An 8,846-nucleotide genomic window follows, 5' to 3' on the forward strand; every position below is an offset into this window, starting at 1 on the left:
ATATATATATATATATTCATCTCTCTTTCCCATTTACATTCTTTCCTTAGCCGGCTTTATTTTCTTCCTGTTTCCCCAATTCCCGACAGTCCTTCGTTCGTTCGTTCGTTCGTTCGTTCGTTCGTTCATTCCTTGCTTCCTTCCTTTCTCGCACTTTCTCTTTCTCTTACCCCACCTCCTCCTGCCCTCTTACTATTCCCCTTGCTGATTCAACTTCACTTCCTCCCTTCCATTCTCTCCCATTCTTCCCTATCTCTCATTCCCTCATCATTCCCCAATATGTTCTAACGTATGACGAACAAAATATTTAAGCATAATATGGATAACGAGCCAGGGGGAGAACAAGATCATTTTTAACCTCGTTATCAATCCACCAACCGGATCCACACAGCATTAACGCGACTTTCCCCCCCCCCCCCCCCACCAGCGGGTACCCGCCATACACCTGCGGTGATTGGTCACGATTTGCGTAGTTTACAATACTAGCTAACGAGCCATCCATCCTCCCTGGCCCGCAGCGCCCCTGTGGGACACTTTTTGCTTGGCTGAGAACGTCGCCAGACTAGGGTGCTGGGGGGATGGAAGACTGGTGCTGGGGTGCTGTAAGACTGGTGCTGGGGTGATGCAAGACTGGTGCTGGGGTGCTGTAAGACTGGTGCTGGGGCGATGCAAGACTGGTGCTGGAGGGATGGAAGACTGGTGCTGGGGTGATGCAAGACTAGAGTGCTGGGGTGATGGAAGACTGGGGTGCTGGGGTGATGGAAGACTGGGGTGCTGGGGTGATGGAAGACTGGTGCTGGGGTGATGTAAGACTGGTGCTGGGGTGCTGTAAGACTGGTGCTGGGGTGATGCAAGACTGATGCTGGGGTGATGTAAGACTGGTGCTGGGGTGCTGTAAGACTGGTGCTGGGGTGCTGTAAGACTGGTGCTGGGGTGATGCAAGACTGGGGTGCTGGGGTGATGGAAGACTGGGGTGCTGGGGTGATGGAAGACTGGGGTGCTGGGGTGATGGAAGACTGGTGCTGGGGTGATGGAAGACTGGTGCTGGGGTGATGGAAGACTGGAGCTGGGGTGATGGAAGACTGGTGCTGGGGTGATGAAAGACAGCTGCTGGGGTGATGGAAGACTGGTGCTGGGGTGATGGAAGCCTGTGGAGATGGGGTGATGGAAGACTGGTGCTGGGGTGATGGAAGACTGGGGTGATGGAAGACTGGTGCTGGGGTGATGCATGACTGGTGCTGGGGTGATGGAAGACTGGTGCTGGGGTGATGGAAGACTGGTGCTGGGGTGATGGAAGACTGGTGCTGGGGTGATGGAAGACTGGTGCTGGGGTGATGCAAGACTGGTGCTGGGGTGATGCAAGACTGGGGTGCTGGGGTGATGGAAGACTGGTGCTGGGGTGATGCAAGACTGGTGCTGGGGTGATGGAAGACTGGTGCTGGGGTGATGGAAGACTGGTGCTGGGGTGATGCAAGACTGGTGCTGGGGTGATGCAAGACTGGTGCTGGGGTGATGCAAGACTGAAGCTGAAGTGATGTAAGACTGGTGTTGGGGTGATGCAAGACTGGTGCTGGGGTGATGCAAGACTGGGGTGATGGGGGTGATGCAAGACTGGGGTGATGGGGTGATGCAAGACTGGTGCTGGGGTGATGCAAGACTGGGGTGCTGGGGTGATGCAAGACTAATGTTGGGGTGATGCAAGACTGGGGTGCTGGGGTGATGCAAGACTGGGGTGCTGGGGTGATGCAAGACTGGGGTGCTAGGGTCATGCAAGACTGGTGTTGGGGTGATGCAAGACTGGTGTTGGGGTGATGCAAGACTGGGGTGCTGGGGTGATGCAAGACTGGGGTGCTGGGGTGATGCAAGACTGGTGCTGGGGTGATGCAAGACTGGTGTTGGGGTGATGCAAGACTGGGGTGCTGGGGTGATGCAAGACTGGGGTGCTGGGGTCATGCAAGACTGGTGTTGGGGTGATGCAAGACTGGGGTGCTGGGGTGATGCAAGACTGGGGTGCTGGGGTGATGCAAGACTGGTGTTGGGGTGATGCAAGACTGGGGTGCTGGGGTGATGCAAGACTGGTGCTGGGGTGATGCAAGACTGAAGCTGAAGTGATGTAAGACTGGTGTTGGGGTGATGCAAGACTGGTGCTGGGGTGATGCAAGACTGGAGCTGGAGTGATGCAAGACTGGTGTTGGGGTGATGCAAGACTGGTGCTGGGGTGATGCAAGACTGGAGCTGAAGTGATGCAAGACTGGTGTTGGGGTGATGCAAGACTGGTGCTGGGGTGATGCAAGACTGGAGCTGGAGTGATGCAAGACTGGTGTTGGGGTGATGCAAGACTGGTGCTGGGGTGATGCAAGACTGAAGCTGAAGTGATGGAAGACTGGTGCTGGGGTGATGGAAGACTGGTGCTGGGGTGATGGAAGACTTGTGCTGGGGTGATGGAAGACTGGTGCTGGGGTGATGCAAGACTGGTGCTGGGGTGATGGAAGACTGGTGCTGGGGTGATGCAAGACTGGTGCTGGGGTGATGGAAGACTGGGGTGCTGGAAGACTGGTGCTGGGGTGATGGAAGACTGGTGCTGGGGTGATGCAAGACTGGTGCTGGGGTGATGCAAGACTGGTGCTGGGGTGATGCAAGACTGGTGCTGGGGTGATGGAAGACTGGTGCTGGGGTGATGCAAGACTGGTGCTGGGGTGATGGAAGACTGGGGTGCTGGGGTGATGGAAGACTGGTGCTGGGGTGATGCAAGACTGGTGCTGGGGTGATGGAAGACTGGGGTGCTGGGGTGATGGAAGACTGGTGCTGGGGTGACGGAACACTGGTGCTGGGGTGATGCAAGGCTGGTGCTTGGGTGATGGAAGACTGGGGTGCTGGGGTGATGGAAGACTGGTGCTGGGGTGATGCAAGACTGGTGCTGGGGTGATGCAAGACTGGTGCTGGGGTGATGCAAGACTGGTGCTGGGGTGATGGAAGACTGGGGTGCTGGGGTGATGCAAGACTGGTGCTGGGGTGATGCAAGACTGGTGCTGGGGTGATGCAAGACTGAAGCTGAAGTGATGCAAGATTGGTGTTGGGGTGATGCAAGACTGGTGCTGGGGTAATGCAAGACTGGAGCTGGAGTGATGCAAGACTAGTGTTGGGGTGATGCAAGACTGGTGCAGGGGTGATGCAAGACTGGAGCTGAAGTGATGCAAGACTGGTTTTGGGGTGATGCAAGACTGGTGCTGGGGTGATGCAAGACTGGAGCTGGAGTGATGCAAGACTGGTGTTGGGGTGATGCAAGACTGGTGCTGGGGTGATGCAAGACTGGAGCAGGAGTGATGCAAGACTGGGGTTGGGGTGATGCAAGACTGGGGTGCTGGGGTGATGCAAGACTGGTGTTGGGGTGATGGAAGACTGGGGTGCTGGGGTGATGCAAGACTGGTGTTGGGGTGATGCAAGACTGGTGTTGGGGTGATGGAAGACTGGTGCTGGGGTGATGGAAGACAATTGCTGGGGTGATGCAAGACTGGAGCTGGAGTGATGCAAGACTGGTGTTGGGGTGATGCAAGACTGGGGTGATGCAAGACTGGGGTGCTGGGGTGATGCAAAACTGGTGTTGGGGTGATGGAAGACTGGTGCTGGGGTGATGCAAGACTGATGTGTGGATGATGGAAGACTGGTGCTGGGGTGATGCAAGACTGGGGTGATGGGGTGATTCAAGACTGGTGCTGGGGTGATGAAAGACTGGTGTTGGGGTGATGCAAGACTGGGGTGCTGGGGTGATGCAAGACTGGGGTGCTGGGGTGATGCAAGACTGGGGTGCTAGGGTCATGCAAGACTGGTTTTGGGGTGATGCAAGACTGGTGTTGGGGTGATGCAAGACTGGGGTGCTGGGGTGATGCAAGACTGGGGTGCTGGGGTGATGCAAGACTGGTGCTGGGGTGATGCAAGACTGGTGTTGGGGTGATGCAAGACTGGGGTGCTGGGGTGATGCAAGACTGGGGTGCTGGGGTCATGCAAGACTGGTGTTGGGGTGATGCAAGACTGGGGTGCTGGGGTGATGCAAGACTGGGGTGCTGGGGTGATGCAAGACTGGTGTTGGGGTGATGCAAGACTGGGGTGCTGGGGTGATGCAAGACTGGTGCTGGGGTGATGCAAGACTGGGGTGCTGGGGTGATGCAAGACTGGTGCTGGGGTGATGCAAGACTGGGGTGCTGGGGTGATGCAAGACTGGTGCTAGGGTGATGCAAGACTGGGGTGCGTGGGTGATGCAAGACTGGTGCTGGGGTGATGCAAGACTGGTGCTGGGGTGATGCAAGACTGGTGCTGGGGTGATGCAAGACTGGGGTGCGTGGGTGATGCAAGACTGGTGCTGGGGTGATGCAAGACTGGAGCTGAAGTGATGCAAGACTGGTGTTGGGGTGATGCAAGACTGGTGCTGGGGTGATGCAAGACTGGAGCTGGAGTGATGCAAGACTGGTGTTGGGGTGATGCAAGACTGGTGCTGGGGTCATGCAAGACTGAAGCTGAAGTGATGGAAGACTGGTGCTGGGGTGATGGAAGACTGGTGCTGGGGTGATGGAAGACTTGTGCTGGGGTGATGGAAGACTGGTGCTGGGGTGATGCAAGACTGGTGCTGGGGTGATGGAAGACTAGTGCTGGGGTGATGCAAGACTGGTGCTGGGGTGACGGAACACTGGTGCTGGGGTGATGCAAGGCTGGTGCTTGGGTGATGGAAGACTGGGGTGCTGGGGTGATGGAAGACTGGTGCTGGGGTGATGCAAGACTGGTGCTGGGGTGACGGAACACTGGTGCTGGGGTGATGCAAGGCTGGTGCTTGGGTGATGGAAGACTGGGGTGCTGGGGTGATGGAAGACTGGTGCTGGGGTGATGCAAGACTGGTGCTGGGGTGATGCAAGACTGGTGCTGGGGTGATGCAAGACTGGTGCTGGGGTGATGAAAGACTGGGGTGCTGGGGTGATGCAAGACTGGTGCTGGGGTGATGCAAGACTGGTGCTGGGGTGATGCAAGACTGAAGCTGAAGTGATGCAAAACTGGTGTTGGGGTGATGCAAGACTGGTGCTGGGGTGATGCAAGACTGGAGCTGGAGTGATGCAAGACTGGTGTTGGGGTGATGCAAGACTGGTGCTGGGGTGATGCAAGACTGGAGCTGAAGTGATGCAAGACTGGTGTTGGGGTGATGCAAGACTGGTGCTGGGGTGATGCAAGACTGGAGCTGGAGTGATGCAAGACTGGTGTTGGGGTGATGCAAGACTGGTGCTGGGGTGATGCAAGACTGGAGCTGGAGTGATGCAAGACTGGTGTTGGGGTGATGCAAGACTGGGGTCCTGGGGTGATGCAAGACTGGTGTTGGGGTGATGGAAGACTGGGGTGCTGGGGTGATGCAAGACTGGTGTTGGGGTGATGCAAGACTGGTGTTGGGGTGATGGAAGACTGGTGCTGGGGTGATGGAAGACTATTGCTGGGGTGATGCAAGACTGGAGCTGGAGTGATGCAAGACTGGTGTTGGGGTGATGCAAGACTGGGGTGCTGGGGTGATGCAAAACTGGTGTTGGGGTGATGGAAGACTGGTGCTGGGGTGATGCAAGACTGGTGTGTGGGTGATGGAAGACTGGTGCTGGGGTGATGGAAGACTGGTGCTGGGGTGATGCAAGACTGGTGCTGGGGTGATGGAAGACTGGTGCTGGGGTGATGGAAGACTGGTGCTGGGGTGATGCAAAACTGGTGCTGGGGTGATGGAAGACTGGTGCTGGGGTGATGCAAGACTGGTGCTGGGGTGATGGAAGACTGGGGTGCTGGGGTGATGGAAGACTGGTGCTGGGGTGATGCAAGACTGGTGCTGGGGTGACGGAACACTGGTGCTGGGGTGATGCAAGGCTGGTGCTTGGGTGATGGAAGACTGGGGTGCTGGGGTGATGGAAGACTGGTGCTGGGGTGATGCAAGACTGGTGTTGGGGTGATGCAAGACTGGTGGTGGGGTGATGCATGACTGGTGCTGGGGTGATGGAAGACTGGGGTGCTGGGGTGATGCTAGACTGGTGCTGGGGTGATGCAAGACTGGTGCTGGGGTGATGCAAGACTGAAGCTGAAGTGATGCAAGACTGGTGTTGGGGTGATGCAAGACTGGTGCTGGGGTGATGCAAGACTGGAGCTGGAGCGATGCAAGACTGGTGTTGGGGTGATGCAAGACTGGTGCTGGGGTGATGCAAGACTGGAGCTGAAGTGATGCAAGACTGGTGTTGGGGTGATGCAAGACTGGTGCTGGGGTGATGCAAGACTGGAGCTGGAGTGATGCAAGACTGGTGTTGGGGTGATGCAAGACTGGTGCTGGGGTGATGCAAGACTGGAACTGGAGTGATGCAAGACTGGTGTTGGGGTGATGCAAGACTGGGGTCCTGGGGTGATGCAAGACTGGTGTTGGGGTGATGGAAGACTGGGGTGTTGGGGTGATGCAAGACTGGTGTTGGGGTGATGCAAGACTGGTGTTGGGGTGATGGAAGACTGGTGCTGGCGTGATGGAAGACTATTGCTGGGGTGATGCAAGACTGGAGCTGGAGTGATGCAAGACTGGTGTTGGGGTGATGCAAGACTGGGGTGATGCAAGACTGGGGTGCTGGGGTGATGCAAAACTGGTGTTGGGGTGATGGAAGACTGGTGCTGGGGTGATGCAAGACTGGTGTGTGGGTGATGGAAGACTGGTGCTGGGGTGATGCAAGACTGGGGTGATGGGGTGAAGCAAGACTGGTGCTGGTGTGATGCAAGACTGTTGTTGGGGTGATGCAAGACTGGTGCTGGGGTGATGCAAGACTGGTGCTGGGGTGTTGCAAGACTGGTGCTGGGGTGATGCAAGACTGGGGTGATGGGGTGATGCAAGACTGGTGCTGGGGTGATGCAAGACTGGGGTGCTGGGGTGATGCAAGACTAATGTGGGGGTGATGCAAGACTGGGGTGCTGGGGTGATGCAAGACTGGGGTGCTGGGGTCATGCAAGACTGGTGTTGGGGTGATGCAAGACTGGTGTTGGGGTGATGCAAGACTGGGGTGCTGGGGTGATGCAAGACTGGGGTGCTGGGGTCATGCAAGACTGGTGCTGGGGTCATGCAAGACTGGTGTTGGGGTGATGCAAGACTGGGGTGCTGGGGTGATGCAAGACTGGGGTGCTGGGGTCATGCAAGACTGGTGTTGGGGTGATGCAAGACTGGGGTGCTGGGGTGATGCAAGACTGGGGTGCTGGGGTCATGCAAGACTGGTGTTGGGGTGATGCAAGACTGGGGTGCTGGGGTGATGCAAGACTGGTGCTGGGGTGATGCAAGACTGGGGTGCTGGGGTGATGCAAGACTGGTGCTGGGGTGATGCAAGACTGGGGTGCTGGGGTGATGCAAGACTGGTGCTGGGGTGATGCAAGACTGGGGTGCGTGGGTGATGCAAGACTGGTGCTGGGGTGATGCAAGACTGGTGCTGGGGTGATGCAAGATTGGGGTGCGTGGGTGATGCAAGACTGGTGCTGGGGTGATGCAAGACTGGTGCTGGGGTGATGCAAGACTGGGGTGCGTGGGTGATGCAAGACTGGTGCTGGGGTGATGCAAGACTGGTGCTGGGGTGATGCAAGACTGGGGTGCGTGGGTGATGCAAGTCTGGTGCTGGGGTGATGCAAGACTGGGGTGCGTGGGTGATGCAAGACTGGTGCTGGGGTGATGCAAGACTGGGGTGCGTGGGTGATGCAAGACTGGTGCTGGGGTGATGCAAGACTGATGCTGGGGTGATGCAAGACTGGGGTGCGTGGGTGATGCAAGACTGGTGCTGGGGTGATGCAAGACTGGTGCTGGGGTGATGCAAGACTGGGGTGCGTGGGTGATGCAAGACTGGTGCTGGGGTGATGCAAGACTGGGGTGCGTGGGTGATGCAAGACTGGTGCTGGGGTGATGCAAGACTGGGGTGCGTGGGTGATGCAAGACTGGTGCTGGGGTGATGCAAGACTGATGCTGGGGTGATGCAAGACTGGGGTGCGTGGGTGATGCAAGACTGGTGCCGGGATGATGCAAGATCCCAGATGAAAAGCAATCATTAGAAAGTATCGCCACCTCCCGGGACCTAATCCAGATTACACAGAAGCCGTTCCTCTATCCTCTGCTACGTCAAACGAACGTAAATGAATCCCTCCGTTACGTCAAGCCAACCGAGATGAAGGCAGCCTCGCGTCAAGTAAACATACCCGATATAAGATGGCAGCCGCGAAGTAGTTCCATTGTCTGATGTTCGAAAAAATATTTAAGCTGAACGGGCTAATGTGAATATCAAGATTGCTACTTTGGAAAGGGGAAGGATTGGCGAACCGAGGGAGATCGTGGTTTAATGATGGTTTTTGTTCACAGACTACCACCTAACACCTCCTATTACCTTCACTAACAACGTCAGATGCCAGGCATTACCGAACTTCAACAACCAGCAATGTCCTAATGAACTGTGAGACTGGATGCCGTTGGCATCTCACTAAGAACATCATCAGTTCAGAACTTGAACATCAACACAGCATCAACCTACACGGTGCTTAAGGAGCCTATATATATCGAGATCGCTCCCAGCTGAGCTTATACTGCTCGCAGCTTAATGCCCAAGCTTACTTATAATAATTGATGTTTCTTCCCTAAGCCAAAATTCTTATGGCCGGCACGTCCTCAGTGTACAGGACAAGTAAAGATTAACATCTGTACAGATGCAGCTTCTCACCTCAGTTGTCACTGACCACCTCCATACAGTAAACATTATAGGTAAGCTTATCGTACTCTACTTTCTTCCCCACTCTCTTGCTTTGTCTTCATCATCTACCTTTTTGTTTCAGTG

The sequence above is a fragment of the Procambarus clarkii genome, chromosome 4 (genome assembly GCF_040958095.1).
Source record: "Procambarus clarkii isolate CNS0578487 chromosome 4, FALCON_Pclarkii_2.0, whole genome shotgun sequence".
NCBI lineage: Eukaryota > Metazoa > Arthropoda > Malacostraca > Decapoda > Cambaridae > Procambarus > Procambarus clarkii.